The sequence below is a fragment of the Triticum urartu genome, chromosome 1A, assembly GCF_056163025.1.
Source record: "Triticum urartu cultivar PI428250 chromosome 1A, HENAU_Tu73, whole genome shotgun sequence".
Taxonomy (NCBI): domain Eukaryota; kingdom Viridiplantae; phylum Streptophyta; class Magnoliopsida; order Poales; family Poaceae; genus Triticum; species Triticum urartu.
In genome coordinates, this window is record NC_141873.1 from 214270771 (window position 1) to 214278960 (window position 8190).

The following is an 8190-nucleotide window of genomic DNA, read 5'->3' on the forward strand; positions in this document are numbered from 1 at the left end:
TAAAAAAATGAAGTTGTTTGATGTTTATAAAATCTTAGATTTCCCCCATACTAATGATTAAAACCACAAAGTTCAATTCTAAAAAATAGAGTAGTTCAATGCATATTGAAAACTTAGTTTTTTCTCTTTACTAAATAATAAAACCAAAGAAGTTCAACTTTCAAAAGCAGAGCGTTTGATATTTATTTGAAAAATCAGTTTTTTCGGTTACTAAAGAATAAGACCAATAAGATCTATTCAAAATAACGAAGAAGTTCAATGTTTCTAACAAAACTCCATTTTTCACATTTCTAAAAAGCGCACAAAGAAGTTGAAAAAGAAAGTTAGAGCGGTACGATGTCTATAAAAAACTCAGATTTTTTCCGTTACTAAAGTGAAATCGAGAGAAGTTCAAATTGACAACGGACGGAAGTTCACGTACTGCATGGTGTGTGTTTCGTATGAGAAAATAGCAGTAAAATGGCGAAGTCCAAAAATTTTGTTGTTAGAAGTTCAAGTGCACAGACCGGGAAAATTCAAAAAGTTCCTCTTGTTCAACAAGTTTCCACAACAAAAGCTCAAATTAAAATAACAAAAAAAAAGTTAATTAGGAAATGGATTTCCTCATTTCTAAAAGAAACCTAGAAGTTCAAATTAAACTAATGGAGCGGTTCAAAATTTCATAAAAAACAATTTCTCTGTTAAAATAAACCTAGAAGTTCAAATTTAAAAAGCTAGCGGCTCGATGTCTATCAGAAAGTAGGATATTTTCTGTTACTAAAAGAAATAAAACCAGGAAGTCCAAATTAAAAAGATGGAGAAGATCGATGGTTATAGAAAACTCAGTTTTTCCTCGTTATTAAAGAATGGAAACAAGAAGTTCAAAAATTAAATAACAAGAAGTTCAACTTTTAATGATAGAGCGCTTCAAAATTTCATAAAATAGATTAAGAAATAAAACCAGGAAGTCCATATTAAAAAGATGGAGAAGTTCGATAATTATAGAAAACTTGGATTTTCCTCGTTATTAAAGAATGGAAAGAAGAAGTTCAAAAATAAAAAACGAGAAGTTCAACTTTTTAAAAAATAGAGCGCTTCAAAATTTATAAAAAAAGGATAAAGAAATAAAACCAGAAAGTTCATATTAAAAAGATGGAGAAGTTCGATAATTATAGAAAACTCAGATTTTCCTCATTATTAAAGAATGAAAACAAGAAGTTCAAAAATAAAATAACAAGAAGTTCAACTTTTAAAAAATAGAGCGCTTAAAAATTTCGTAAAAAACATTAAGAAATTCAAATTAATATTCATAAAAAACTCAGATATTTTCATGTAACCGTGAGAAGTTTAGATTGATAACCGTTAGAAGTTCATGTACTACACGGTGCACATTTTGTATTAAAATAAAATAAAAGAGCAAAGACTAAAAGTTTTGTTGTTATAAGTTCAAGTCCTCGGTCGGATGAAAAATTATTGTGAGAGAGGTTTGTACAAAAGGAATATCATTTGTGTAACACTGGCAAATGAATGAGATAATTATAAACAAAAGTACGTCACAGAAGTTCAATGTGAAAACATCACGAAGTTCAACTACTACGCTGAATGAATTTCAGATAAAAACTTTTAAAATCATCGCGAGTATGAAAAAGTGATCAACACGGGAAAGTTGTGTGCTTACAGCAGCTTTCCACCGGTATATCACTTGTTCAATTCCGGTGAGTGGATGGAGAGCTGCGGGCAAAAAAATCACGTGAAAACAGAGTGAAGTTCGGGTAGACGCATCGAGAAGTTCAGGTTCTTCATGCGGTGCATTTTCGAAGAATTTGTTTCGTGATAAAGGCAAAACACATGATCCCGCCGTTTTCGAAATTACTTGAAAACAGCTAGGAATCAGAGAAAACCATCAACATGAAAAAGTTTTGCATTTTCCATAGCTTTTTAGCAGTATATTATTTGCCCCGTTCGGATAAAGTTTGTAGAAATTACGGCGAAAATACGTTTTTCGCCATTTTTGAAACTGACTTAAAACCGTAAAGAATTGGGAGAAACAATACATACCAAAATTTTTCGCATTTGTTCAAGCTTTCCAACGCCATATCATTTGCTACATTCGGACGCACAGTTGAAAAATTAGCTCGAAAATACGAACTCGGTAGGACTGGGACCATTTTCTAAATTACTCTTAAACCATTCAAAATTAGAAAAAAACTTTCAAGATGAAAAAGTAGCACATTTTCATAAGCTTTCCAACGCCATATCATATGCCTCCATTGGATTAGCTGTTTAGAAATGACATCGAAAAAACGAACTCAGCTGTTGGGTTTACGAAATTTTATGTTTTTTCAAATAACTCTTTAACCATAGGGAATTAGAGAAAACTTTCAACATGTGGAAGGAGCGGTTTTGCAGCAGATTTCCAACGGCATATTATATGCCTCATTCCGACAAACGGTTTAGAAATGCGAGCGAAAATATGATTCACATTTTTTGTGCGAAGAAAAAACGGTTTTCAAAACTGCTCTTAAACCGCTTATATTTTGCCAAAAATTTAAGTTGGGTCATGATATTGGTGTCCATAGCTTTCCAACGGTATATCGCAAGCCCCATTTGGGCAATGTTGGCGGAAGTTCAACCTAGTTCACAGGGAAGTTCAACGTACTACTAGCGGGGCAGGTCAGGTTGTGATGAGAATATTATTCTGATCCCGTGATCAGAATAGTGTTTATGTATATATATATAGTCAAAGAAGAAAAACGACGGAGAGAGTGAAGACATAGCAAAGTTGAAGAAATCGAAAAACTGAGGAATTTCACTAAAGAAATACTCAAATTGAAGATATTCAACTTTTGTTGGTGGCGTAACCCACCGTATAAGAATGCTGATTTCAGATGCCACGTACAATTGTCGTAGGGCTCTGAGAATCAAATTCTTCGTTAATTTCTTCACATTTAGAGCGTTAGTCTTCATTGATTGAAGAAAAAACGTTACTTCGTGTGTTGCACATCTAAGTCATCAATTTTGCATAAGTGTTAGGGTGCGTGTCCTCTTCAAAGGACATTCGAAGATTCTAAGATATTTAGCTCACACTGCGACTTGCTAAATCTCTTCTCATCCAAGGGCTTTGTGAAGATATCGGCTAGCTGTTCTTCAGTCTTCACGTGCTCGATGGAGACGTCTCCCTTCAACACATGATCACGAAGAAAATGATGACGAATCTGAATGTGCTTTGTCTTCGAGTGCTGAACTGGGTTATGAGCAATCTTGATGGCACTCTCGTTGTCACAATAGAGTGTCACATTCTTCACATTCGTGCCGTAGTCCTTGAGGGTTTGCTTCATCCATAGCAATTGAGCACAACACGAACCAACAACAATGTACTCAGATTCAGTATTAGAGAGTGATACACAGTTCTATTTCTTTGAGGACCAATAGACCAAGGATCATCCGAGGAAATGGCATGTGCCTGATGTTGACTTGCGGTCCACATGATCACCAACATAGTCAGAGTCTAAATATCTAATGAGATCAAAAGCCGAGCCCTTGGGATACCATAATCCAAGTGTTGGAGTGTGAGCTAGATATGGAAGAATATGCTTCACAGCCTTATGGTGTGATTCCTTCGGTGTAGCTTAAAAGAGGGCACACACGCAAACACTAAGCATAATATCTGGCCTAGATGCACATAAATACAATAACGAGCCAATCATGGAGCAGTATACCTTTTGATCGAGGTCAATACCATTTTCATCAGTGCATAGATGGCCATTGGTGGGCATAGGGATTTTGACGCCTTTGTAATCTTGCATGCCGAATTTCCTCAATACATCCTTGAGTTATTTCTCCTGAGATATGAAGATGCCATTTCGTTGTTGACGAATCTGAAGACCTAAGAAGAATTTCAGTTCTCCCATCATAGACATTTGATATTCTTCACTCATCATATAGGCAAATTCATCACTGTAACATTGGTCGGTATAGCCAACGATGATATGATCAACATATATTTGGCATACAAATAATTCATCATCATAAGCTTTGGTGAAAAGGGTTGGGTCCAGTGAACCGGGTTTGAAGCCTTTCTTCATGAGGAATTCCTTCAAAGTATCATACCACGCCCAGAGGGGCCTGCTTGAGGCCATAGAGGGCCTTATTGAGTCTGAAGACTTTGTTAGGATGCTTTGGATCCTCAAAACTTGGGGGTTGAGCAACATATACTTCTTCCTCAAGCTTACCATTGAGGAATGCACTTTTCACATCCATTTGATATAAGATGATATTATGATGGTTAGCATAAGCGAGTAATATGCGAATAGCCTCAAGTCTAGCAACAGGTGCACAAGTTTCATCGAAATCAATTCCTTCAACCTTTGTGTAGCCTTGAGCTACAAGCCGTGCCTTATTCCTCACCACAAGGCCTTTTTCATCTTGCTTGTTGCGGTAGATCCATTTGGTGCCGATGATATTGTGCTTGTGAGGGTCTGGTCGCTTGACAAGTTCCCACACATTGTTGAGCTCGAACTGATGTAATTCTTCTTGCATAGCTTGAATCCACTCAGTCTCCAGAAATGCTTGATCTACTTTAGTGGGCTCTATGATAGAGATGAAAGCAAAGTGCCCACAAAAGTTAGACAAATGTGAAGCTTTTGAGCGTGTGAGAGGACCTGGTGCTTTGATGTCGTTGATGATTCTCTCAATCTGCACTTCATTAGCAACACGAGGATGGGCTGGTTGATGACGAGGAATTTGCTCAACATTTTCTTCAGAGCCATTTTCTTCAGGTGCTCCAGCATGATGTTCTTCACGTTCTGGAATGACTTCTTCAGCAGATTCTTCGGTAGGAATGACATCCTCTATAGCCTTGAACTTAATGGATTCCTTAGGTGGTATTTCATCTAGCACAGGAGGTAGGTGCTCTCTTTGCGAGCCATTAGTCTCGTCGAACCGCACATCTACAGTTTCAACAACCTTGTGGTGATAGGTGTTGAAGACTCTGTAGGTGTGCGAGTCTTTCCATAACCAAGCATAAAACCTTCATGTGCTTTCGGTGCAAATTTAGAATTGTGATGAGGATCTCTAATCCAAAATTTAGCATCGAAGACTTTGAAATAACTCACATTGGGTTTATTGTCCATGACGAGTTCATATGAGGTCTTTCTGAAGAATTTGTGAAGATATACCCTGTTGATGATGTGGCACGCAGTATCAATTGCCTCAGGCCAGAAGCGAGGAGGCGTCTTGTACTCATCAAGCATAGTGCGAGCCATCTCAAGAAGAGTCCTATTCTTGCGCTCCACGCCTCCATTCTGCTGAGGAGTATAAGGAGCTGATAACTCATGAGTAATACCAAGTTCATCAAGATAATCATCAAGACCAGTATTCTTGAACTCAGTTCCATTGTCACTTCTGATGTGCTTGATCTTCACACCAAAGTTGGTTGAAGCCCTCGAGGAAAATCATTTGAAGACTTCCTGCACTTCAGTTTTGTAAGTGATGATATGCACCCATGTATAACGAGAGTAGTCATCAACAATGACAAAGCCATATAAAGATGCAGCATTAGTAAATGTGGCATAATGAGTAGGGCCAAAGAGATCCATGTGAAGCAATTCAAATGGATGAGTTGTAGTCATGATGGTCTTTGAGGGATGCTTGGCCTTGGTCATCTTTCCAGCTTCACAAGCTCCACATAGATGGTCCTTGAGGAATTTGACACCCTTGACGCCAATGACATGCTTCTTCTTTACGAGCGTGTGAAAGTTCCTCATGCCAGCATGACCAAGTCATCGATGCCATAGCCAGCCTTCTGAAGCTTTTGCAAGTAAGCAAGTAGCAGGTTGTGGTCCTATAGATAAATAAACAATATACAAATCTCCTCTCCTAAAGCCTTCGAAGACTTTGGAATTGTCAGCCTCCATGATCACAACACAATGATACTTGCCAAAGACAACAACCATATCAAGATCACAAAGCATAGAGACAGACATGAGGTTGAAACCTAAGGACTCGACAGGCATAACTTTGTCCATGTGTCAATCATTTGAGATTGCAACCTTACCTAGAACCAATACCTTGCTTTTTCCTTCGTCAGCGTAGGTGATATACTTCAGATGCGATGGAGATAAAGCAGTGTCCATCAATAAGCCCCTGTCACCAGTCATGTGATTTGTACATCCACTGTCAAGGATCCACTGAGTGGCTTTGGGTTGATCATCCTTTGCACCTTTTGCCATGAAGCAATAGGTGGGAGCGTAGTCATCATCACCATCGTCAGCAGTGTTGGGGAGGTCATTTTCTTCAGAGTTGAAGATGGACTTGCTGACGAACGCAGTAGCAAGGGCTAGTCTCGCCCCACCAGAGTCTGACTCCTCAGATGTCTCATCTTCCTCATTTTCCTCATATTCAGCCTCAGAGTCCATTTCCTTGCCAATGAATGCCCGAGCCTTCTTGGAGCTGCTCTTCTTGTGAGATGAAGACCTTGAAGGTTTTGATGAAGAGGACTTTGAAGATTTCTTCTTCTTCTTGGAATCATCAGAACTGTAGTCCTTGGACTTCTTCTCTGATTCCTTTTCCCACTAAGGACAATCTTGAATGTAGTGACCAGGTTTCTTGCACTTCTGGCAAAGTCTCTTCTTGTAATCACGGGATGAGGAATCTGATCTTATGTCATCACTTCTTGAGGATTTTCCAAAGCGACCACGTCTTGAGAACTTCTGGAATTTCCTCACGAGCATTGCTAGCTCCTAGCTCAGTTCTTCAGGATCACCAAGGCTGCTACCAGCATCCTCACCTTCAGATTCAGACACTGCCTTGGCCTTCAGAGCTCGTGCTCTGCCATAGCTCGATCCATAGAGATCTCTCTTCTCAGCAAGCTGGAACTCATGAGTGTTTAGCCTCTCTTGAATATCAGTGGGATCAAGTGACTTGTAGTCTCCACGTTCTTGTATCATCAGTGCAAGGGTGTCAAATAAGGAATCAAGCGATCGAAGCAATTTCTTCACCACCTCGTGGTCGGTGATGTGAGTGGCAGCAAGTGCTTGAAGCTCATTTGAAATGTCAGTGAGGCGATCGAAAGTTTTCTGAACATTTTCATTGTCGAGTCTTTTGAAGCGATTGAAGAGATTGCAAAGAATGTCAACTCGAGAGTCACGCTGTGTTGAGACTCCTTCATTGACCATGGACAGCCTATCCCAGATAAGCTTTGTTGTCTCGAAAGCACTGATGAGGACATCAATACCATTGTTACACCCACAGCCCCTACTGTTACATATACTGGACCAATTACTAGAGCTCGCGCACGCCAATTAAATTACCAGGTACTTTCGTTTCTTGGTAATGATTCTAATGTTCATGAGATTATGATGCTGCCTAAATTGGATACATTTGCTTTGCTTACAAATGAAGGGCCTAGCTTGGAGAAGGATGAACATTGGAGCAAGAACACGCATGGACCTGATGGCATGCGCAAGGGGATCAAGAACGGAGTTACAAGTGATGATTTCAGGACTTTGAAGCCGCCATAAGGAGTGCATGAAGCCTTGGACGAAATATACAAGATGCCACTTCATAATATTCGTCCATAGGCTATTCTAGGTGCTGCGTCACCTTATTAATGGGCCAGGCCCATGTAATTTCGAAATACTTAAGTATAGGCTATTTTTAGAGTCCGTATGTGTGGGGAAACAAGAGTTAGGGTTGGTTTCGGACCCCACCCTCAAGGGCCACGAAATTCCCCCCTCTTCCTCCATATATACAGCCCTTAGGGCATCGTTTAGACTTTGGGTTTTGTTTAGATTAAAAGTTCGCCATAGCTGCAACTTCGCGTACTTCGTTTGTGTCCAACGACCAGACCAAGACGTCACAGAACCCCACCTTGATCAATAAAGCTTTCATCTTATATTTGCAATATCCCGATTGCAATCTCAGTTTCTTGCTTGTTCTTCGTTTGTTCGCAGGAAACAGACCCTCGTGGTCAGGTTGATCGTGCTCCGGCGTGGTCAATAACCCTCGGAAGTTGGTTTAGCGATTGCTAAGGCGCGACGTCTCGCACGTTCGTAGTCGGATCGTCAAGGTCGACTCCCATAGAAAACGATAGCCACCATCTCATCGAAACATCGGGACACCTTAGCCTCTATCAAGTGGTATCAGATTTCCAGGTTGCTCGGTGAGATTTTACAGTTTTTCGTAGATTAGATCGAGTCTGTTCTTCATACC